Source organism: Mus musculus, chromosome 2 (assembly GCF_000001635.26).
Source record: "Mus musculus strain C57BL/6J chromosome 2, GRCm38.p6 C57BL/6J".
In the NCBI taxonomy this organism is placed as follows: domain Eukaryota; kingdom Metazoa; phylum Chordata; class Mammalia; order Rodentia; family Muridae; genus Mus; species Mus musculus.
This window is the reverse complement of record NC_000068.7, coordinates 11,036,703-11,062,623: the sequence shown is the minus strand read 5'-3', so window position 1 is coordinate 11,062,623 and position 25,921 is coordinate 11,036,703. Positions and strand designations below refer to the sequence as shown.

Here is a 25,921-nt window from a genome sequence, read left to right as displayed (position 1 = left end):
ATACAGTTGAGGACGCACTTGAACTTCTGCTTCTGCCTCCTAACTGCAGACTGCAGGTGCTTCTGCCTCCTAACTGCAGACTGCAGGTGCTTCTGCCTCCTAACTGCAGACTGCAGGTGCTTCTGCCTCCTAACTGCAGACTGCAGGTGCTTCCTCCTCCTAACTGCAGACTGCACGTGCTTCCGCCTCCTAACTGCACACTGCAGGTGCTTCTGCCTCCTAACTGCAGACTGCAGGTGCTTCCGCCTCCTAACTGCACACTGCAGGTGCTTCCGCCTCCTAACTGCAGACTGCAGGTGCTTCCGCCTCCTAACTGCAGACTGCAGGTGCTTCTGCCTCCTAACTGCAGACTGCAGGTGCTTCTGCCTCCTAACTGCAGACTGCAGGTGCTTCTGCCTCCTAACTGCAGACTGCAGGTGCTTCTGCCTCCTAACTGCAGACTGCAGGTGGAACCACTGTGCCCAGCTTATATGCTCCTAAGGATTTACCTAGTTGAGGGCCTCGTGCATTTTAGGCTGAGCTGCATCATCAGCGTTCCATAGCTGTGTTAGCCAAGATTATAGCCCAATGCCACAGGTGGCTATTGAGCACTTGAAATATGCTGTAAGCCACTGCGAAGCTGAAGTTTGTTTGTTTGTTGTGATAAGACCTCACTTTGTAGTTCAGGCTAGCCTGGAACTCACTATGTTGCTCAGGTTGGGCCCAAAACAAGTAGCTCCAGATTCCTGAGTGCTAGGGTTATAGGCATGACCGACTCCAGAGTTTAGTTTAATTTTGATCAGTTTAAAATTAGGCAACTGTATGTGGTGAAGGGCTACCATATTAGATGATACAGTTTAACCAAGGACTTAACTCCAAAATTGATTGCATTCTTTGAAAGTCCTGCCATTTGAAGAAAGTTACCAATCTTTCCGACCAAGAGGGAGAAAGAACAGTTGAACCAGGCTAGGGTGAATATGTCCGTTCATCTCCCTGCTGGAAGCACTCTTTTCTTTAGAGAGACAATGACACCTTGGTGACACACGCAGCTTATAGACATTTTCTGTTTCATGGTATTCTTCTGCTGTGCACACTTTAAGTAATAGAGCTGGATCTAAGCTTTTCAGGTGGAGCAACCTGCAGAGCTGTGTTAGCAGTAATTGGGTGAGGCATTTAGAGACAGTAAGGGAAATGGAAAAACAAAAGTAATTTGGCATTTGATTTGGGACAGCCGCGCGTGCGTGCGTGTGTGTGTGTGTGTGTGTGTGTGTGTGTGTGTGTGTGTGATTTTTCTCAAAAGAAAACCACCATTCAACAGCAGCAACAGTAACAATAACAACAAAGAAGCCCCCAATAATCTAATGTATCAATGCATCCTTTTTAAATATAAAAAAATTAATTTTTAAAGTAAATATGATGTGTATGTAACACCTGTTTCTCAGGAGGCTAAAAGTGGGAAGTTTTAAAGGATTAATTATTTTTAAATTTGTACGTGTGCAGCTGTGTGCACGTGAGTGCAGGCGTCTGCAGAGCTGACCAAAGCCGAAGTTACAGGTGGCTGTGAACCACGTGAGTACTGGAAATCAAACTTGGGTCCGGTGTAAGAGCCATATATACCCTAGTCACTGAGACACCTCTCCCTCACCTAAAATTGGTGACTTTAATGTTTTAAAGAAAAGTCACTCATCCAAGTTTCTCTTCAAGATGAAGGTACTTTTGAAGTGCTGAATGATAAACACCATAAATAATATTATAAATAAAAAGCAATATAACTAATGTGAAGGCCTATCAGAGACAGACCAAGGAGAAATTGGTAGATCCACCTGCATTTCTGATACAGAGACTGTCACTCTGATAAAAATAAGAGCCCATCAGAACCCAGTTCTCCCTTTCAGAGCCAAGTTCTCCCCATCAGAGTCCAGTGCTCCCCATCAGAGCCCAGTGCTCCCCATCAGAGCCCAGTGCTCCCCATCAGAGCCCAGTTCTCCCCATCAGAGCCCAGTTCTCCCCATCAGAGCCCAGTGCTCCCCATCAGAGCCCAGTTCTCCCCATCAGAGCCCAGTTCTCCCCATCAGAGCCCGGTGCTCCCCATCAGAGCCCGGTGCTCCCCATCAGAGCCCAGTGCTCCCCATCAGAGCCCAGTGCTCCCATCAGAGCCCAGTGCTCCCCATCAGAGCCCAGTGCTCCCCATCAGAGCCCAGTGCTCCCTATCAGAGCCCAGTGCTCCCCATCAGAGCCCAGTGCTCCCCATCAGAGCCCAGTGCTTCCCATCAGAGCCCAGTGCTCCCTATCAGAGCCCAGTGCTCTCCATCAGAGCCCAGTGCTCCCTATCAGAGCTCACTATTCTCTATCAGCTCTATCAGTGCCCAGTATTCCCTATAAGAGCCTATCAGAGCCCAGTATTTCCTCAGGTTTCCTTAGGGAGTTGTCAGTAACTCAATAAAAGCCATTACTTAGGACTGGAAACCGATTTGAGGCAGTTTGTATGGAAGGCAGGAGACAAAGAAGGCTTATTGCATTGCGTTGTATTGATTTAATTTTATTCCATTACATACTGAAATGGTTGGTTTTAAGGAAACAGTCACATTCTTTTCTCTTTTACTGAGTGTTTCGTGTGAGCCAAGATTCTCTGGAACAGATCAAATTTTAGAATTCAGACTTCTTCTCTCAGAGTGGCATGATCCCTCCATGAATAAAAGGAAAGAAATTAGACCGAAGCCAAGGTACCCGTTTCCTCCTAGGGCGTCGTTGCTAGTCTCTGACACAAGAGGGCAGCAGAAATTAATTCAAGATTCCTGCCTTGTGTTACTAGGGCCATCCGCACATAGCCTTAAGGCAAAGCGCAAAAACACAATAATAGTTTAACACTCTCATTATGAAGCCATTTACTCTTATTATATCAATGGTGAGAAAACTCAATATACACGTTTATGAAGCCATGGGGAGAGGACAGAAATCAAGATACATGAACGCAGAGCCCCACAAATCACACAACTCGAAAACACGCTATTTGATACTTTAGAATGGGAAATCAAGTGATTTTGGAATCAACCAGGCTCAAGCTGATGTTCATGGGGTAACCTTGGCTATGCCGCTTAACCTCAGCTGAATTGGAATTGTATGTTTGTCTGTACCCCAGAATCTTTGCAAGACTCACCCAAGTTAACACGTGCGAGATCATTTATCTCCGGCTCTGACTTCCATGTCCCCTTATTTTCTAAATGGAGATATCCCAAGAGATGTGGAGAATGGTCAATTCTCTCCTCGAAACTGCGTTATCAGGGAAGATAAATCAGTACAAAAGAGATCGGGGATGGGTGGGTGGTTGGCACATCCTCCTGGAGAGATGCACCATTGGTCTCCTGAAAGGCTGTCACTGGAGTGCTTCTTGAGTGTTGCTCCATTGTGCCCCCAGCGCGGTTTGCACCTCTGAAGAGCTTGGTCCCAGGCTATGTTCTGTTTTCTAATTTTTGTTTTGTTTTGTTCTTTTTTTATTCATTTTCACCAGAAATCATTTACTCTCCTAAAATTGCTTCCCTTGCCCCATGAAGTGGGAGATCTGTCACAGTCATCTGGCCCTTCTTCGAGTTTTGTGTCTTGTGGGGTTCCTGTGTTCATGTGTAGTATGAAGAGGGGCTCCTGCGTTCATGTGTATGTTAGTGTACATCACAAGGAGTCTGCTTTTCTCCTCTTACTCTGACCAGGGAGAGTTTGCCTCAAGAACGCCAACTGATAAACCTCCAGGTGACAGACTGCTTCCTTCACCGTATGGCATCTTTGTTGAAGATCAGCTGACGAGAGCCATAGGAATTTATTTCTGTGCTTTTTATGCTCTTCCACTGTTGTATGTGCCCATTTTTATGCCGGTGACATACTGTTGTTGACAATGTAGCTTTGTAATGTTTTTGTAATGTACGTTAAAATTAGGAAGTGTGGCGCTTCTTGGTCTCGTGTATCTCAAGCTACCCTGAAGGTAGCTTTGCAGTGACAGTTGAGCTTGAACTTCCCGTGGCTCTTCCTCCAGGGTGCTGGGGATGACAGACTGGTGCCACTAGCCACATACCTGCTTTATGAGGTACTGGGCTTTGAGCATGCTAGGCAAACAGTAACAAATGACCTACATTCACAGCCCCTAGTTAGTTCTTCTTGAGCAAGACTTCTTTGTCTATTTGGGGTCTTCTGTAGGTCCATATTTTAGAATTTTAGAGTCAATCTCTTTTTGTCTGTAAACATATAATTGGTAATTTTGTTAGAAATTGTATTAAATTTGTAGGACTTTGAGGATAGCACGGACATCTAAACAATATTAATTATTCTAATCTTTAATGGCATGATATATCTGTCTTCTGTGATTTCCTTTATCAACATTTTACAATATTCAAGTCTATGAGTCTTCTACCTTTCTGGTTAAGTTTTTCCTAGTCTTTGTTGATACTGGAATTGCATTTTAAAATGTTCCCTTTCAGTATTTTATTATTTATGTGGAGAGATGAAACTATTTTGCATGATATATATATATTTTTTTTACTATAACTTACTAAATGTAGTAGTTCTAAGTTTCTTGGCTGAATCTCTAGAATTTTCTATGTGCATGATTCTGTCATCAGAAACAGTTGTACCTTTTTCTCTGAATTGGGTGTTTTAAATTTATTTGTTTATTTATTTTTCTTGTTTAGTTGTTCTTGCCAGGCCTTCTGGTATTATGTGGAAGAAAAATGGTTAGAATGGGAATGTGTGTATTCTGAGGGGTTTTGTGTTGACTATAATGTTATCTCTGTGTTATTCCACACAGTCTATATGGAGTTAAGAGCCTTCTCTGCCTATGTTGTTAAGAGTTTTATTTATTTATTTAAAGATTTATTTAAAGATTTATTATTATATGTAAGTACACTGTAGCTATCTTCAGACACACCAGAAGAGGGAGTCAGATCTCATTATGGATGGTTGTGAGCCACCATGTGGTTGCTGGGATTTGAACTCAGGACCTTGGGAAGAGCAGTCAACGCTCTTATCTGCTGAGCCATCTCGCCAGCCCCTTGTTAAGAGTTAATCATGAAAGGCGATTGAGCTTTATCAAAGTTTTCTGTAGATTTACTGAAATGTTAGTGTTATTTTTTCTTTCATTTAAAATACCCAAGATATAAGTTACAATTTGCAAAACACATGAAACTCAAGAAGAACGAAGACCAAAGTGTGGACACTGCGCCTTCTTAGAATTGGGAACAAAACGCTCATGGAAGGAGTTACAGAGACAAAGTGTAGAGCTGAGACAAAAGCATGGACCATCTAGAGATTGCCATATCCAGGGATCCATCCCATAATCAGCCTCCAAACGCTGACACCATTGCATACACTAGCAAGATTTTGCTGAAAGGACCTTGATATAGCTGTCTCTTGTGAGACTACGCCAGGGCCTAGCAAACACATAAGTGGATGCTCACAGTCACTATTGGATGGATCACTGGGCCCCCAATGGAGGAGCTAGAAAAAGTACCCAAGGAGCTAAAGGGATCTGCAACCCTATAGGTGGAACAACATTATGAACTAACCAGTATCCCGAAGCTCTTGACTCTAGCTGCATATGTATCAAAAGATGGCCTAGTCGGCCATCACTGGAAAGAGAGGCCCATTGGACTTGCAAACTTTATTTGTCCTAGTATAGGGGAACGCCAGGGCCAAAAAGTGGGAGTGGGTGGGTAGGGGAGTTGTGGGGGGGAGGGTATGAGGGACTTTTGGGATAGCATTGGAAATGTAAATGAGGAAAATAACTAATAAAAAAATAATGCTAATGACCAAAAAAAATTATGTTCTATCCTGTTGCCTGAGAAAGGTTTGGGACATTTTTATTTTCCAGGAGTAAACCCTACGTTGTCATAGTACACAGATCTTCCAATATTCTACTGAACTTGGCTTGCTGCTATTTTATGGAGGAGGTTTGCATTTTGGGAATATTAGTTTGTGGTTTTCTTGTGATATCTTTAGCTTTGGTATCACAGAGCTACAGTCTCATAGAATGAATTTTGGAAGGTTTTTGTCTTATTTCTTAGAAGTGCTTAAAATGAATTAGTTCTGATTCTTTTAATGCTACACAGAATTCATTTGGAAAGCAATCTGGTCCTGGCTTTCTCTTTGCCTACTTATTATTGGTCTAACTAGTTTTAATAATTTTTGCATTTCCAGGAACCTACTCATTTTTTCCTGATTACTCTATTTGTTGGCATCATAATGATCCTTTGTAATCTTTATTTCTGAGTCATCTCTTGTCATATTTTCTTTTTAATTTCTGACTTTCTTTACTTGAATATATCCTCTCTCTTTTTATCTAGCCAAGTGTTTGTTAATCTATGGGTTTTTTCAAAAACAAACAAAACAAAACAAAACAAAACAAAACAAACCCCAGCCTCTCTTTGCTATATTTTCTGTGTTTAAATTCAAGATTTGGTTCAATAGCTCTAATCTTTATCACTTCCTTTTTTTCCTGTTATCTGAGAGCTTACCTTTTTTTCCTACTGTTTATCCTTCCTTAAGATAAGTTAGATTATTTAAGATTTTTTGATTTTTTTTCACAATATCATTAGATAATATATTACATAAATACACATATACATATATATGTATATATATATGTATATGTATAATTATGTTCTTCTTCATCCCCTTTCCCACTTCGTTGAACCCTGACCTGAGCTGGAATTGAGGCACTTGCTCCCTACTGGTTAGCTTTCACAGTGTCAGAAAGCAATATGCAAGTTGGCTACTGAGAGGAAATCGTTATCACCAGTCTTACTCCTCACAGCTACAATATCAGTAAAAACCAGGTAGACGTGCGCACTGGTAATAGTGGGCATAGCTATTATGGGGATAGCCACTGCTTTTTTTTTTTAATTGTATTTTAGGCCAGCTCTACAGAAGGAATTCACTCCTGCTACTGTAAACCTAGTCAAAGCGTATGGTTTGGAAGGCCATAGGCTGGATAGGGAAACCAACTACTGTTGGATTTCTATATGATAGTATGTCCAACTGTCTTCAAAATATTTATATTATACCCATAGAGTAGTGCATCGTTCAGAGAAATGTCTTCTTGAGGTAATCACTAGTTACTGCAGAGATCCTAGGGTAAATGACTGCTGAGAACTCAGCCCTCAATAAAATGACAAGATCACCACTTCAGGGCTCAGGGAACGTTGCAGAAGAGAAGGCAGAAGGAAAGAAGGAATGTAAGAGCTGTATGAGAGGAAGGAGATGCACTGGAGAACGGCCTTCAGGATATGAAATGGCTATTGTGTACAAGAACTTATAGCAGCTGTGGTTACCTGCATAAAAATGTAACCATTGACATTCCATCATGGAGGGGAGAAGGGCTCCAAAGTCCTACCTTACCCTGGAGGGCTAAAGGTAGTGATGGTGAAGGTTGCTAGTAGGAGGGGAATTATACTCCTCAATGGTAGACACTGGGAAGTTGCCCTTAGGCAAGTAAATAGCTCCCACCCACACCCATGCAGACAGCCTTGGTTAAATACAGTGGAGCACAATCAGGTAAATGCAAATGGTGTGAAAATGTGAGGGCATAGGAATTGTTAGCATTCTTTATATAGTTATTGATTTCAACTTCCATTTTTAAAAGTTTCCTTTGTTCTATATGATTTGGTAATGTGCATTTTCATTTTTGTTTGTTAAAGTAATTTTAAAATGTCTGAGTTCATATTTGATCCAATGATTGTTTGCAAGTGCGTATTTGTGACTTTGGGGTTTTTGTTGTTCTTTTTTTCTTCCTTCCTTCCTTCCTTCCTTCCTTCCTTCCTTCCTTCCTTCCTTTCTTTCTTTCTTTCTTTCTCTCTCTCTCTCTCTCTCTCTCTCTTCCTTCCTTCCTTCCTTCCTTCCTTCCTTCCTTCCTTCCTTCCTTCCTTTCTTCCTTCCTTTCTTCCTCCCTTCTTCTTCTTCTTCTTCTTCTTCTTCTTCTTCTTCTTCTTCTTCTTCTTCTTCTTCTTCTTCTTCTTCTTCTTCTTCTTCTTCTTTTTCTTCTTCTTCTTCTTCCTTCCCTCCTTCCTTCCTTCCTTTTTCTTCCTTCCTTCCTTCCTCCCTCCCTCCCTCCCTCCCTCCCTCCCTCCCTCCCTCCCTCCCTCCCTCTCTCTCTCTCTTTCTTTCTTTCTTTCTTTCTTTCTTTCTTTCTAAACCTAAAGTCTGTCAGGTCTAGTATAAGTGAGCCAATCCTGATCTTTTATGGTTATTAATTGATGATTTCTACTTGTATAGAACATTCTTTTTTTATTCTTTCAATTTTAACTTTTCTGTGTTCTTAAACGTATAGTGTCTTATAGACTGTGTATAAGTAAGTGTATGTGTGTGTATGTGTGTGTGACTATTAACTCAGTCTACAGTTTTACATTGATGATTTTAGACTAGTTGCCCTTGAATTAATCTTTTTTCCTCCTGGGATTTTAGAAACGAGTTCCCTGTAGCCCAGGCTGGCTCTGTAGCCCAGGCTGTACTTGCTCTGTGGCTAAGGATGACTTTGAACTCCAGATCCCTCTGCTTGAGCCTCTAAGCACTAAGGTTACTGCATACGTCGCCATTTCAAGCTCCATTGTTGTTAAATTGATATTTTCTTTATAACTCAACTATAACAAGAAGAGATTAGGTTTTCATCTTCATCAATAGCTGTTTACATACTGTCTGGGTAGAGGAGCTATGTGTCTTTTAAAAATATAAGCTGTGATTTACATCCAAAGAAGGGAATTGGGGAAACGTGGGCTACTGAATCAGTGCTGCTTTGTATAAAAGAAAGAAACTTACAGTAGCTGCGGCTTAACTCAACTCTAAACCCATTTCACGGTTAAACAAACAAACAACCCGGGACAGTCTAACACAGATTTTAAACAAGAACAACTTCATGTTCCAAATGAAACATTCTGAGGCCTTCTAAATTTACTTACTCTATTTCCTCTTTTGTAGAAAATTCTTAGTGAACTATGTAGTAAAAATGATCTGAGGGCAGAGAAGCCTCCGGAGGAATGTTTAAAATATTAGAAATAGAAATTATTTAAAACTACATTATACCATTTTCAAGCAAAGCTTTGAATATTGCCTTTCTAACTATCAAAAAGAGATCATAAACAGTTTCCTGTATATAGCTATATAAATGTTTTGTTCATTGTTTATAATTGAAATAAACTACATTGATTTCTTTAAAATAGAACAAGCACCACCCTTTATCATTTGCCTTACTTTTCATATCTAGTTGTAAAAAAAAATCCCATTTTCACCTTCAAATGTTTTCATATTTTTCAGTTTTTTTTTTTTTTTTCTGGGCCTATCCACAGTTGACCATCCCTTAGCTGAGAGCGATATCTAACTAGTGAGTCACGTTTTAGGATCCCGAATCTCCACAATTTCCTCATGTTTTATCAACTTAGATCATGAAAACATTTCAATCAAACTACCCTAGTCTCTGAAAAAAATCTTTATGGCCACCTCTGTTGCAGCACTCTCATTTGTTTTAGGGAGCCTTGCACAGGTTAGGAGGTGGAGCCTCTTAGGGGAAGTGAGTCACCTGGGGCACCTTTGATGGCTATGCCTGGTCCTGGGCCCCTCCGCTGTCTGCTGTGAGGTGAAGGACCTTCTTCTCCATGTGCTCCTTCAGTCAAGGTGCTCTTCCTACACCAGACATTCTACCTGCTGAGCAGAAAGCCAACTAACATATTCTCCAATGTGTCTGTGAGTAGAGTGTAAGAATGCCGTGTTTCCCTTAAGCTCCTGACAGAGTGTTAGAGGGTGACAGATAAAACAGAAGATACAGTAGCATACAGGGTCTCATACTATAATGCTTCAAATGTTCACAGTATAAGAGAAAATCACTTCTTATGTCAGGATCCAGGAAAATGTCAACTCAATTGGAAACAGATGACCACTAGACACCAATATTAAAAGGACATAGGTGGGCTGGGCATGTAACTAAGTTTTTAGATGCTTGCTTAGCATTCCCAAAGCCCTGGGTCCAACCCCAGCACTAGATAAACAAGGCATGGCAGTCTACAGTCCTGCCTGCAGTCGTAGAGGCAGAAGGATTCTTTATGTGTCATAAAGACATGAGACATAAAGAGGTCAAGGGCTGCCTGGGCTTCATGAGACCGCAATCTCAAAAGCAGCAACAACAAAAGAACGATGTTAGAAATATCCAATGAGACTCTTATAGCTAACATCACAAGGAATTTGAAGGCAACTATGAACAGACATGAAACAAACCAAAATTGAAGTTAGAAAAGAAATAGAAGGAGAAGCACAGGGAGACTTTCTTCAAGTAATAAAGGACAATGAATACATGAGTTTAGCAGGCTTGTAAGACACATGACAGACCAAACACATTTCTACACAAATGTGGAACCATCTATCGAATTAGAGATTTTACATGAACACAAAATTATCTACCCACAATAGGCAACCAAGATGAAGAGTCCTCATGGCTTCAGACTGTCTTCCCTCTGATAAACCGTTCTAAGTGGTATTGTTTGGGATAAAATGGGTTCACGAGGTGTGACCGCCTCTGTTCTGCCATAGTCTGGAAAAGGTCACGGTAAGCAGGCTGTGGAGAGTCCTGATGGTCTTCCTCAGAAAGCAGAGTTAGACCATTTCCCAGGGAGCATTGATCCTCATCAGCGAGCCAGTGTTTGATTGTTAGATAGAGATGCTGAGACGGAAGCTCAACCGTGTGGACTGAGTAAAATTAATATATGATACAGGCACTCTGACTCCCTCTTAGGATCACTAACCTAAGCGTGTTAACAGGAAGAACAGGAATTCTGGCGGCTTCTTCCCTTGTTGGGAACAGTCCAGAATCCGAGGGCAGACCCAGGAACGGATGCTCAGAGAGACAAAGCCAGGGGAATATGAAGGAGCCTGACCAATATGCTGCAGCAGTTGCTACTGTCCTGAAGATTAGTTTGCCTAATTAGTTTTTCCTGCAGGGTTAGTCAAAGGAGCTCTTAATTTTTATTTGTAAAAAGTACAAAGAATTTAATTTCTTATTAGTGGTCAGTGGGGAAAAGGAAGAGAAAATGGCTTCAGAATCACCTTCTAAAACACCAAGAGATCTCCCAGATGCAAGAGTAGAGAATTTTATTTTGCTTGGCAAATGTTTCATGTTCAACAACATGCCAAAGCTGCATGTTTCAGATATGACACTGGCTATGGCAGAGCCCAACCTGTCACCATGTGGGACAGAAGTCAGGGTTAAAGCATAAGGTTATAACTCAGTGGGGAAGTATTTGCTTGGCCGGCTCCTCAAGGCCCTGTGTTTGGAACCAGTACTGAAAGAGAAATCAGAGGTCATCACTCACTATCTGAATGGGACCTTGTAGGTGAGAGAGAGAGAGAGAGAGAGAGAGAGAGAGAGAGAGAGAGCTAGAGGTCCACAATGGTCCTTAATTGCTCTTCACATTATTATTTTGAGACAAAGTCTCTCAATAGTACTCTCATTGAACCTGGGAGAAAATATCTTCCCTCATCCATCACTCCGTGAGGTTCAGCTTCGTCACCCAGAGTAGAGAATATGCTGTCCCCGCGTTTCTTGCTAATGACTTGACTACTGCTGTCTTCTGCTCCAAAGAGGAGAAAGTGCACCATAATTAGACAGTGGATCAGTAGATCCAGTGGGTCAGAGGTAGTCATTAGTTTTGGCTACAGTGGGTTTATAAAAGCCATCTAAACCAATGCACTGAGAAGCCTATTCATTTAGTGAAATATAATATTTTTATATTTGCTCTCTTGTCTTAGTGAATATTACATCAAGTGTAATAAAATATATCTTAGCACCAAACAGTGTTTTCATCCTGATTTTTGTTTTAAGATCTAGCTATCACTTTACTTAGTTGATATGAAAGGCTCTACTCAGGCACAAGGAAATGGGATATATAAGTGCAGTCAAACAAAAACATGACTAAGCCAAACACCATGTATAGGTTTGTTCACAAATCATCAGAGAATAAATGTACTTCAAAAATCTCCTGTCTATGAATACCGTCAAAGTCAGTGATAGCTTCAGCTTCAGCTTCTGGAAACATCCAGGAACTGTTTGGTGTCTGAAAAGGAAAACCTGGGTGCATTAATTAGCATGGGAGGACTGGGTTTTCCTCACTTTCAAGTCTGCTTTAAAATGCAAAAAAACACACACACAAAAAAACTGTAAAGATCTCTCAGTGTTGCTTGGAAGAGCAAGAAAAGAGGATAAAGCTTGCTAAGAGTTCATGGCTGGAAATAGTCACAGCATTGAGCATGTAGCTCCAAGCCAAGGAATTAATCACTTGGTTGGTCCTCAGGCAGAGCCCACACCAGTTAAGTGCGCAGTTGCACTGATTTTAGCCAGCTCTCAGACACACCACAGGGTAGGCCCTGCTGCGCCTAAAATATAATGGGTTTGGTAATTTGTTTCTTTTTTCTTTAAATCTTTACAAATAACTTGAAACTAGAACAAAGAACACTTTTCTTCCTGTATACTGCCCCTGTCCCTGAGCAACACCCACCTCTGCCGTGTCTGTTCCCATCTACCTTTGCAGTTTCTGGCACCTACATGTTGTGCTGAATTGCCAGGTTTAGGTCAACAGATGTTGTTATGGAAAACAGGAACTAGAAAATTACAAAAGCTCCCTGCTTTGCCATGCTTATTAGCATGAAACTGCAGCAATATGCTGTATGGGTTTAGGAGACAGCTCTTGTGGGCAGTGTGCTTAGCTTGCAGATATGTTCTTACTTAGTAGTGGATCATTCTGGGTGGATCTGTTTTACTTGTTAAGATATGTGTTTGGGAGCATATTGAGAAAAAGTTGGACTTGATCATATTGCAATATTATAAAAAACCTAGCAACTTGAGGGTAGTAGGATTTCTGTAGGATCCTAGCCATGCAAAGATTCACATCTCCCTGAGTTTCAGACTTGGAAGGGATCATAAAGGGAGAAAACGCTGGCTTCCTGAACCTGATGTCCCAACTCTCTTTAGACTATCCCAGCTTCATTGTAACTATATTAGCTACTTTTCCCCCTAGAGTGACAAAATCTCAGACATAGACAACCACCTAAAGGGAAAGGATTTATTTTGGCTCATGGTTTCATGGGCTACAGTCTGTTATGTCAGTGAAAGAATAGAGGCTCTAGAAGCCCAGTCCATCTTGATTCGTTGGTTGCTTGCAGAAAGGCTCATTTACATTTCAGCAGATGAGGAAGCAGAATGCCTGGGCTGAAAGCTGTAACTCTCAGGACCCCTCCCCTCCCTTCCCCTCATGGTCTGTTATTTTTTTCGAAGCTTTTATTCCTAAAGATTCCACAATGTTTCCAAACAGCCCCACCAACTAGGGGGTCTAATGTCTAATAGACACTTGAGTCTGTGAGAAACTTTCATTTTTGAACCATAACAGTCAGTCAGTGAGCAGTAATTTATTAAATTCTTCATTATACTAGGATATATATATATATATATATATATATATATATATATATACTCTCAAATTAATTTTAGGGAGCTGGTTTTTAGGTTCTTGAGGAATCCACATATGGCTTTGCCTATGCAGATTCAGCATTCTGGTCTCTTACCTAGTATCATCCACTGGGGCAGTCTCCCATCTTCCCCAGCTCTAATTCATTTTAGTTCTTCCATCTAATACTCAGAACTCAGGCTTCTTTCATCTTCTCCTGCTACCACCTTGCTGCCTACCCTCCTGGGTATCAGTCTCACAGCACTCCTCCTAAAACAATGGATTTTTCATAGTTAGAAAATGTATTCTTTTTATACGTTTACTTTAGCTCTGTTGAACTGCAAACGTATTTCTTAGATGACAGTTAACATTCTGAGAATACTTCTAAATGTTAACGAACCTGTATTTGTTAATTTGTTATCTGTATAACCTGTATCGCCTGGACAGCTTGTGGGATGTCCTTGTGCTTTCCCGCTCCCCTCCCGGCTTTAACTTAGTTCTTGCAGCTAATTAACTACCTTTGGGGAGGAGATGGCTTTCTGGAGGGATGCTCTTGAAGTTCAGCCATTGCAGTGGTCAGATCTAATAAAAGACGAAGCAAGAGATAGTATTAAGGGTGATGTGCTGATGTTAGGATCTAGAAATATTTTGACACAGGGCACTTGTTTGGCCACATCACTCTGGCTGCAATGGAGTTTCAAGGAGGCATTAAGGGTTTATTTTATGTCTCTGGGAAAGTTAGTTTTCCTTGTTTCTTTATCAGCTACAATATTCAACTACTTTAAAAGCACAACAATTGATTAAACGGATGTCTTTTCAACCATCTTCCCATCAACATATTGGCCAATTTGTGCCTTTTCTCTGCCTACAAGACTATTTTCAAAATTAGCTGCTTCCTCGCAGGTATTTTCCTCTTTTGAATTAAGTACCAGTTCTTGCCTCTGAGCTGCTGCAACCCCTTTCGTTCTCCAGTTAAAGCTAGACTTCCGGGTTCTTGGAATCTATAGCTTCCTCAACTGCAGGGAAGGTGGGTTGGGGATACTGCCTCTGGGGACTCTGCTATGTGCAATCTTGAATTGAGAACAGTTGCCTGGGAAACAAAGCCTTGCAACAAACCTCTTTTTTTTTCTCCCCCCTCATGCATCTCTAAGTCTCCTAACATTAGAGAGAAGTATGAGAGTCAGAAGTCTAGGCTCAAAAGGCCCATGCACATTTTCTTTTTCTTATTCTTCAACTGAGGGACATCTAGGTTATTTCCAGTTTCTGGCTATTATAAATAAAGCTGTTAGGAACATAGTTGAGCAAGTGTCCTTGTGGTGTAGTGGAATAACTTTTGGGTATATGCCCAGAAATGGTATAGCTAAGTGTTTGAGGTAGAACTATTTCCAATTTTCTGAGAAACCACCAAGTTGATTTCCTAGGTGGTTGTACAAGTTTGTACTCCCACCAGCAATGGAGGAGTGTTCCCCTTGCTCTACGTCCTCACCAGCATGAGCTGTGACATACTGCAAGCCACAGACCAAAGCATCTGAGTAACAAGTAGGGACCAAGGGCAGATGCTTGAATCTCACTGAGAAGGGGAAAAAATAGAAATCTGGGTGAATGCATGGAAGGAAATGGGTGGCAGAAGGGTTAGGGAGGGGGCAGGAGGGATGAAGTGTGGGGGAGCATGGTGGGGAAGAGAACTGGAATCAGGTAGATGAGGGGGATATCTCTGAGATAAGCTAGAAATCTAAGACAATGGAAACACCCAGCAAGCTGTGAGGGTGACCCTAGCTAAGACTCCTACCAGTAGGGGATATGGGACACGAAGTGATCACCTCCTGTAGCCAGTCAAGACTTCCAATGGAGGGATGGGGACACCAACCTGCCTATAAGAGGCACAGGGATAAAGAGGTAGCAGAAAATGAGGGAATGGCTAGCTAATGACTGACTTAGCTTGAGTCCCATGAGAGAGAGAGAGACTACCCTTGACATTATTACGAATACCCTACTGTACTTGCAGACAGGAGTCTAGCATAACAGTCCCCAGAGAGGCTTCCTTCTGATGAGAGCCACTGATGAACAGATGCAGAGATCCATTGCCAAACATTAGGTGAAGCTTGGGGCATCCTGTTGGGGAGGAAGGATTTAAAGACCCAGAGAGGTCAAGGACACCACAGGAAAACCTACAGAATCAACTAACTTGGCCACAGAGGGGCTCACAGAGACTGAATCACCAGCCAGAGAGCATGCATGGGATGGACCTAGTCCCCCTAGCCATATGTAACAGATGTACATTTTGGTCCTCATGTAGGACCTCTAACAGCAGGAGTTGGAACTGTCTCTGACTCTGTTATGGGCCTTTGGATCTCTGCCCTAACTGAACAGACTTGTCTAGCTTCTATAGAGAAAGATGCATGCACCCAGTCCTAGTCCTTGGTATGCCAAGGCAGGTTGATATCTATGGGAGGTCTTCCCTTCTCTGAGGATCAAAAGAAAGAGGGCACAGAGGGAAGGGAGGGTAAAGGGACGGACTTGGAGGAGAAGCTCCAATGGGGATGTAAACTAAGTTAGTTAATTGATTAATTAATGAAAATACCTCTAATAGGTAACTCAGATTTTAACTTGTACTACATGTCACAAGTTAATCTGCCCAGGCCAAACTTAATGACTACAAATAAGATGCTTGCCGTTTTTATTTAAGACAGTAGCTCTTCTAGTGCCCCATTCTTGTTCTAACCCTTACCTGACTCCGAGAGCACATCTTAAGGGAGGTGTCAGTGCCTTACCACAAACACTGATCTTAGGCTGATAATGTTACCTTGTGAGGACAAAGAGTTCCTCCTTGTCCTTTAGTGCTCTGTATGTGCATCTTGTAAATTGAAAAACAAAACAGAGAAGCTACAGAAAATATCCTCAGTATACATGAGAACTGTGCTGGGAAGAAGCAAAGATTCCAACAAGTCATTAGGCTTGAGAGCTTATGTATCTCCTCTGTAAACAACCAGTAAACTGTAGAGAAGGAATTCGACAAAAGTCATAGAGTTTTAGTTTCTAAGAATAGCAAACTTATAGGAGTACATATATTTGCACATATATGTGCATAATTAATTGTATAATTATATAATTAGTACATATTTAATTAATAGATTAAATATTAAAGATTAAAGAAGAGAAGGGCGCACCAAAGGAAATGATATGCCAGGAAGAGTAAAACAGATTGTCTTAGTCAGTGTTCTATGCTGTGAAGGGACACCATGACCAAAGCAACTCTTATAAAGGAAAGCATTTAATTGTTGCCTTGCTTACAATTTCAATTACAACTGCTAGCATGGTGGGAAGTTTGTTAGTTCTTTATTTTTGGCAGACTCAAATCTTCAGTAGTAAGCATTGCTACCCTCACCCCCATGGTTGAGAATCTTTCTTCTCTTCTTGTTAAGAGAGAGGGAAACATCTTTACAATTCCAGATGTACTCTTTGCTTTTGGGCAGAAAATGAGTGTGACTCTGATCTTTCTCAATTGCCTTGAGCTCAAAATAAGTAAGTGGCAGGCCCAAGTGGCACATTTAGAAGTGGCATATTCAGGAGTGACATATTTACGGGTGGCAAATTTAAGGGTGGCATATTCAGGAGTGACATATTCTGATTTGCTTCATTAGCATTGCACTAGTAGTTTTTACATCATTGCTTTTTGTATTCTGGCCCCCCTGTGTATAGGCTAATGTAGTAGCCCATTACTGATTAATCAAAGGCATTAATTATAAAAGCAAGAATATTTTTGTTTTTGTTTTGTTTCCTTCTGTTTTTGTTTTGCTCTTAAAGCATTAAAGGTACCATTTTTTCATAGGCTATATCATCCCAAGTGTTCACATTATAAATATTTCTCCTTCAGGAACAGATCATTTGATAGCTTATTAAGTAATTATAGTGTGTGTATGTGTGTGGATTTGCACAAAGCCAGTGTTTGGATGGGGAGTTAGGAATTCCTTCTATAGTGTAATAAGTATTACGCATTTTATTCTTCAAAAACAAAATCTAGTAATCAGAAAACAACTTTGTCAGCCTGTTAAAGAAGGGCAATTGCCTAGCTGGTTCCATTGTTACCATGCAACACTTTTGTTTTCAGTTATATAATTATAAAGCATTCTTTCATCAAAGGAAGCCTCATTAGTCAGTTCATTATTAACTACTAAACAATTTGCATTTCTGTGAGTAATGAGTCTTTTTACCCCCTTTATGTTCCCAGAACCATGTAATCGAATGGGTCCAAATTAGCAACCCCAGCATGCCTTGTTCAGAGCTGCAGACTTCATTCAGATGAACTTCCTCTGCCTGGCATCTCTGTGCCTCTTACCTCAGGATGTCCAAGCCCACGCTTGGCTTAATTTGAGTAAGAATGGCCCTCATAGGCTCCTATATTTAAATGTTCAGTCACTAGAAAGTAGCACTATTTGAAAGGATTAAGAGGATTAGGAGGTGAGAACTTGGAGGACTTGTGTCCCTGATGGTGGCTTTGAGATTTTAAAAACCCATGCCAAGCTGGGTGTGGTGGCACACGCCTTTGATCCCAGCACTCAGGAGGCAGAGGCAGGTGGATTTCTGAGTTTGAGGCCAGCCTGGTCTACAAAGTGGGTTAGTTCCAGGACAGCCGGAAAAACAAAACAAAACAAAACAAAAAACAACAAACAAACAAACAAACAAATCCATGCCAAGCTCGGACTCTCTTTCTTTGCCTTCGGGAAAGGAAGTAGAACTCTCAGCTACTTCTCCAGCACCATGTCTGCCAGAATGCTGCAATGCTCCCCGCCATGCTAATATTAGATTAACTTCTGAAACTGTAAGCAAGATAGCAATGGAATGTTTTCCTTTGTGAGAGTTGCCTTGGTCATGGGGTCTCTACACAGCATAGTACACTTTCTAAGACAATTTGTTTTACTTTCCTGGCCCATCCTTACCTCTGAAGCTTCCTTCTCTTCTTTGAATTGACATTGGGATAATTTTGTCAATGGATTTCACACTAAATGTAATCACTTTCTGCCTTCATCTGCCTAGTTTGAGGATTATAGGCATGCAATACCATGCCTGGGTTTTGCTTAGTACTAGGGATAGAACCTAGGACTTGATACAGTTGAGCTCCACCCCCAACTTGTAAGTGAGAATTTCTAAAGATTCAGTGAAGAAGGCTAGTATAGAGCCTAGCTTGGCCACAGCTGCTTCTGGAAACATTTTAAGAATAAATGGAAAGGAAGGAAACTGTATCTGGAATTCTTGACAATCTTATCGCTTATGTTTGAGAAACTTTCCACCTATTTGCCTTTGTTAGGTTTTGAAGGACGTGATTTAATATTAGCAATGATTGAAGTTTAAGAAAATAGCATAGTGAATTTCAAGCAGCATGATAAAGGACCAAGCCAAACGCATAATTTCATCCAATGTAAGATATAATTTAAGAATCATTATCTTCTTTGGGATTATTCTTTGATTTTGTTTGTTGTTGTTGTTGTTGTTGTTTGCTTGTATGGGGATTTTGAAAGTAACAATTTGCTTGGTAGGACTGATCTTGGTCTGCTTGAGTTGAAGCTGCTATGATTGAATTGTATTTCACCCAAATTCAATATTCATATCTGGAAGCCGAATCCCTGCTGTGACGCAGCCTTTAAGAAGATAGCTAAGGTTAGAGTAGGTCAGAGGGTGGAGCATTTGCTTGATAGAACTATAGCGTTGAAAAGAGAGCTCCTTCCTATGAGGACAAAGCCAGAAACTGGTATCTACAGACCTGAAACTGAGTCAGCCAGCAACTTGAACTTGGCCTTCCAGCCTATAGAACTGCAAGACTGTAATTACTGTTGTTTAAGCTACCCACCTTTCGCTATGGCAACCTAAGCTACGTGAGGAACAATCGTCACAGAACCGGAATAGATGAACTTCTTTCCTGGGACTGCTTACATTCCTTGGATAAGATGACTCAGTTCCTAATGCCATGTGACAGTCAGATTTTACTTTGGACTAAACCTTTCCAGATAGAGCTCCACGAGGAGACTCCTGGTGTTCTGGATGTAGTCACTGGTACAGCTTCTAAACAACTGAACAAGGGGCAAGAAAGCCTTTGTGTGACTATGAACAGAAGATAAATTTCACGAATTTCTCGGAGTCACCAAAAAAGATAAGCTATTCAGTTGGTGTGGCCTGCTTTCTAGAAAAGACTGAGAAATAGAAATTTCAGGAGAATGAGTTATCATAGTGACCAGAAGTGAAATCTATTAAAAATAATAAAATCCTCCAAGTGCAGCAATGGAGGAAGTTATATGGAGCATGGCACATACTCTGTAGATTGAAGGATCGAGACTCTGTTTTTCAGCAGCAAGACAATCCTTTTTGAACAAGAGGAATGGGCTATTGTTTCTATCTGTCAAAGAAAGCATACAAAAGACTGGCCTTTATCAATTCTCTGGAGATTAAGGAAGCTCTTTCTTATAATGAGGATTCTGGTACTGAAAGGAGAACTCAAAAGCACACTGGTCCTAATAGATAGCGTGTAAATGCAGAGGTGTTAGATGGAGATTTCCTCTGACTCTAACATTCCCTTTAGGAAGGAGTAGGGAGGCTCCTGGCACAAATACTGCATTTGTAGCAAAACTGCACATGACAAGATTAGGGAGAGGAGCTGATGAGAGGAGATTCTTGGGCCCATGCAGATGTGCAAGACTTGCTGAGGGGTCCAGAGCTCTAAATTTTGTGAGTCATTATCTATCCAGGGGTGGGCTTCTTGTTTATGCAGCTGCTTCTGAGTTGTCCCTGGTCCTGTGAGTAACACTCAACCATATTGATGTAAGTTACCCCAGTAAACGTATTGGTTGGTGTAACTGTTACTTAGTCCTCAACCATACTGATATAACTTACCCCAGTAAACTCATTGGTTGGTGTAATTGTTACTTAGGCCTGTCCTGACCTTTTTGTATCTGGCCCCCAGGGTCTTATCTCTCCATTTGACCAGTTGGGTATTTCCATAGTAGTCTCCATATGCTGCAAAAGGAAACTTCTTTGGTAATGAGTGAGGGCTACACTTATCTATGGATATAAGGATCAGTGTTTATGAAGCAGAAAAAAAAATTTAGGAATGTGGCAGTAGAGGGTTTTCTTCTGTGATCCACAATCTTACTAACCACAGATAGTCGGCTAAGTTTACTGTGCCAGGCATGAATTCCCAGCAATTGAATGGGCCTTAAGTTAAATGGGACAGTTATCAGTCACTCCCAAGATATAAGAGGACCATGGCACCACTGGGGATATTTGCTGCATCTGCCATTGCTGTAGTCTGTGAGCTTTACATCTAGATAGGACCGTGGATTGCTTTTCTCCCTTGGTGGCCTGCACAGCACCTTCCAACTCTAATCTCCAGAGAGCTAGTCTTTAGGGGTGACTTCCAGGTCAGTTCCATCTTGAATCTTCAACTCCTGTTTCTGATTCCCTGGTGTCTTCAACCATAAGGTCTTACCTTCAAGTGCTGGTAGGCAACCAAGGGCAATGGTGGTAGTCTATATTGTTTGAGGAGTCTCTTACAGCCCTCTGAGCAACAGCTTGAAGGGAAACTTCCTTTGACTAGAGTTTTAGTTAGATAGTTTATAGCTCTTTGGTGGAGTATTATTATTCCTGTAATGTAAGTCCATTTATACTATATGCTAGCATACTCCCCACACCAATATATATATATATATATATATATATACACACATACATACATAAATAAATATATATACATACATACATATATAAATATATATGTATATATATACATACATATATAAATATATATGTATATATATGTGTGTGTGTTTGTGTGTGTGTGTAGTATGCATGTATTTTTAAGTAATCTTCTATGACCTTAATGGGTGGCTTTAGTTAATATAATTACTAGAAAACTTGAAATTTCATTCATGGTTGCATTACATTTTTTTTCCTGACTAATAACTAAATAGGGAAATGACTTCAAATTAAGGTCTAAAGCCATGAGTAGACTCCAGGCCATGATATTAAAATTACCCACCTCTGGATCCCAAAGGTTGTGGAAAAGCCTGTCATGGTTGCATAATTGAGGAATATGAATGAGACACAAAACTAGAGGTAAGATAGTCACAGCTGGGCCTGTGATATAATCTATCTTTTCACCCTTGAAAAGCTTAAGAAGCTGAACTTGTAGCTGGGCATGGTGACACATGCCTTTAATTCCAAGACTTGGGAAAGAGGCAGATAGAAGGATCTCTGTGAATTTGTGGCCAGTTTGATCTATATGTATCAAATTCCGAGCACGCCAGAGCTGTGTAGTGAGACACAAGTAAAATAATAATAATAAAAAAAGAGGCTGAACCCCTTTAACAAAAACACTGCATGAAGACATTATGCAAACAACTGTATTTGTTTAAAATTTTCATTTTGCCTAGAGTCTCTTGGGCTTGAGATGTAGCACTTTACACAAGCAATATATTTAATGCCCCGAGGAATGAGGCTCAGGATGCTGTGTTCTCATTAAAATAAGCTGAATCCATGATGTTAAACATTATGCAACTGTTACTGGATTCAGTGGCCAAGTATCAAGTGACTAAGTGTTGGTGGAGATTTTTGTTATTGTTGTTCTTTTAGTTTTACCATTTTCCTCTTAATAAAACAGTACAAGAACCCAAATACATTTAACTGATGCTATCATGTAGGTGTCTGGTTTTTGAGTAGCCCACAATCTGTAAAGCATTACTGTACAAGGTGTTTAGTTTGTGTTTTACAGAAGTAGGTGCCAGATACATGTAGTGTCATTGATTACTTAAGTGGTGATCAGTTTCTCCTACAAGGTCTTTAAAGGCTGAAACCTGGATTGCAGGTTAACTCTCTGGCTTTAAGTTTCATTGTCTTTTCCTTTCCTCTCTGTTTTTCTTCTTTACAAAATGTAGCAGGTTGCCATGGTACTGTGGTTAAGGAAGTGATCAGAGACACCAACTGCCTGGTTGTGAGCCCTGGAGCTACCTCCTATTAGTTGTGGTCTAAGTTGCCACCCTGTTGAACACGTCTATGCCTAGACCAGCTTACCAGTGAAGTCTCAGTGGTAACTGCGTCAGTTTTGAAGTAGATCTAGTGGGCAGCATCTAGTCCATCAGGCTTCATCCAGGCTGCCATTTCTACCACAGGTACAGGTGCAGGGAGACAGCACATTCACACAATAAATTAAGCAAAGTGACTTTTATACCCATGGGGATGCAATAGGGATAGTTGAAACCTTGGGCTCAAGGCTGAGGAAAGCCATCAGGGTACCATTCTGGTGAAAGCCAAAAGGTCCCCTGCTCTTTCTTTTATGCCCCTGAGGGAACTTGGACCCCCTTGGCTAACCGTGTAGGACATCCTGTTCTTGAAGGGATGGGAACAGAGAACCACTGATATTCTGGACAATCTCTCTTAAGTACATTACCTAATAAAGGTTTCTTCTTGGTACTTGTCTTCTTCGGGAAAAGACTTCAGCCAAGAGACACAAACACTTTAAGTAGAAGTTTATTTGGCAAAACAAAGTTGCAGAGCAATCTAGAGAGAGATTGGAGCAGGCTGACCTGGAGGGAGGGTAATAGCCAACTGGGTTCTGCATTGTGAAATTCTAAGTTTTAATGAATATTTATGTGGTGTGTGTTATTTTTGTCCCTAAATTATGGTGGGCCAGCTATCCCTGATATTTTTTTCTCCCCATAATCCTCTAGAAAAGCCCATGATTAGAAGGTAGGGTCAAAACCACACTGAAAATGAGATGAGAGCAACCTTAGTGTCTTTGGTGCCTGCAGACCATTGGTTAGTGCACAGGTGTGGCAATTGGAAAAAAATGTCATTTTTCCTTACCTTCGAAGATAGTGAGAAACCCTCATTATAGTTTCAAGGATGCTTCATCAAAAAGAGGAATACAGAACACAGGGGACACAGCTACAAAGACTCTATTGGAGTTTCCCTGGCTGCCCATGACTGTGCCCTTGCCCTACCCTTTCTCAGTCTAAGGAGGCTGCATGCCAACAGTCTCTCTCCTTGGGGATAGATGTGAGACTTATTACTGAACATGATTTGGTGCGGCATAGGAGAGCACAGTGGAAACCCTCGGGAGTGTGTGGCCCTCCACTCATGAGCTGAGAAGAGGATCACTTCTCAGCTACATGTCTTCAAGTTCATCGACTTCAAACTTGGTGCAGACACACTTCTTGGAGTTGTGCATCTTCTGGAAGCCAATCTATAGCACTTTTATCATTATCCTTCAGTGTGGGCACATGTGTAAGGCAAATGATAGCTTCAGATGTTGTACCCCAGCTATGGGCCACCTTTTTATTTGTATTTATTTTTTATTCTTTTGCACTCACTGGCCTGGAGCTTTCCAGGTAGGCTGGGGTGGTTCACTGGTGAGCCAGAGAGATCTCCTTATCTCTCCCGTCTCAGCACTGGGATTACAAGTGTATATCACTAAGCCCAGATTCTTTTTTTTTTTTTTTTAAAGATTTCCTTCTGGGGATTAAACAAAGGCCTTCTTCTTTATGAGGCAAATGCCTTGCTGATGGAGCCATCACTTCTGCCCACCAGTATCCTGAACACTACAAAAGAAGGGGGAGATTTTCCAGGTCACCGAGGCCGCCCACCAAGGACTTATCCTTTAGAAATGCTGTTACCTGAAGGGAGCTAGAGACGGACTTACGGACACCCAGAGGACTAAACCTTCCAATGACTGGAAAGGAGAAACACAGACCTCAGGACAAGATGTTGGTATCCACGAGAAGGGTTCTCCACACGAAGCTGTTGGCAATCCTAGACAGTGTGGAGGGCAAAGCCGTGGGTGGAGACTGTGTGGTACGTTCACCGAGGAAAAGCATACAACACTCACACATTCACACTTCCTTCATGCTTCCTGTGCCTGGGCTGATGGTTTGAAAAGGCAGTCTCTTCATTTTGGACCTTTTATGGTGATCAAATCCTGTTTGCTAAACAGTCAGCTCTGTGGATGGAAATGTAACGCGAACATCCGCATTGCAGCAATCACCCTCAGGTCGGACTCTGGGCCGTGTTCATTCCCGTGCTGAGCGGGAGGAAGTAATGCCATTTGCTTGGCGGCATTTGTACTTTCTAGGTGAATCTGGCTGAAAGCTGCAGCCAGGAATATTTATCCTGAAGTGAAATGTACGAAAATAATGCTGAGTAAATACTGTTCATTGTGTCTGGGAAGAGCTTTGAATGAAGCATCTATTTACATCTGACTTCTGTGTGCATTTACCAGGTTCGTTTAATTTGATCGATCATTAAGCCTCAGTATAACATCATGGAAATCTAGTGAATATATACAATGCAGTATGAATTGCTTGTATTGCAAAATAGGCATCATGATGGGGAGACTCACTAGAGCTTGTCTTGGTCTGTTTCGGGCTGCCAGAAAACATGCTTTCGATAACAGAATTTTATTTCTCACTGTCCTGGAGAAAAACAGTGAAGATGAAATACCAACAAGGTTAATTTGTCGTAAGGCCTTCTCGGCTTGTGATTGTCTACCTGCCTTCTCACTGCTCGATGCTTTATCTCACAGGAAAGGAGATAAAGGTACATGCACATGTGCACACACGCACACACTCTCACACAGAGCAGGAGATGGAGAGAAAGCGAGAGGGGAGAGGGGAGAGGGGAGAGGGGAGAGGGGAGAGACGGGAGAGGGGAGAGACGAGAGACGGAGACGGGAGACAAAGACGGAACACTGTAAAGGTTCAAGGATTCATAGAGCTTATGGAGATTCATGGAGGGACATAATTCAGCATATAAATTTCCCATGACTGATTCCTTTGAGGCCAGATGAAGCCGTGTGATTCACTTTGTTCAATTAAATGTGTGAAGTGACATGTGACATCTGGGAAGGAGCTTTCAAATGTAGGACACAGGTTACACATTCTTTTAAGGAATATAAAATAAAGGGTAGAAATTGCAGTGGTATGTTGTGTGTAATTTTATGCTCTACTCGCCTTTGCTCCAGGAGGTGACTGCACTGCCAGCCCCCTCCTGGCTTCACCTGATTTCTCGGATAAAAGACGCGCGCGCACACACAGAGTTTTTCCTTTACACCTTGCCTTCTTGGCACAATTGCTAGGCACTACTATCTCCCGCCTAAGAAAGCATGCCCTTACCAAATTCGTATCTCGGTCTCTTCCACCTGTCCTAAACTTCAGTGGCTAGTGCCAAACATGCCTGGTCACCCACCTGTAGTAGTGGCCACAGTCCCCAGCTCCTCCTGAGACCTCACAGGGCTGCTGGCTTCTTCTCCTCCAAAGCATGCAAAAAGAACTTTCTCTCCTTTGCATCTGCCTTTTTCTCCAGGGACCTGGAAGTCCCGACTATGCCTTCAGCGCAGCAATTGGCCCATGGCTTTCTTTACTGACAGATCAAGAACCAATTGGGGAACAGGATATTAGCATCAGAACAGCCCTCTACAGTGGCGTCTTATAAGCAAAGCATCC

General features: G+C 41.5%; 1 long non-coding RNA gene across 1 annotated transcript; it reads right to left on the bottom strand.

The window, feature by feature from the left end:
* Positions 1-2,494: 2,494 nt before the first annotated feature.
* On the bottom strand, positions 2,495-25,750 carry Gm13264. The gene is made up of 4 exons (XR_374005.3): positions 25,665-25,750; positions 13,958-14,021; positions 13,558-13,709; positions 2,495-4,202 (listed from the first exon to the last, which is right to left on the bottom strand). It is a non-coding gene; the product is annotated as a predicted gene 13264 (long non-coding RNA).
* Between the last annotated feature and the right edge of the window lie 171 nt (positions 25,751-25,921).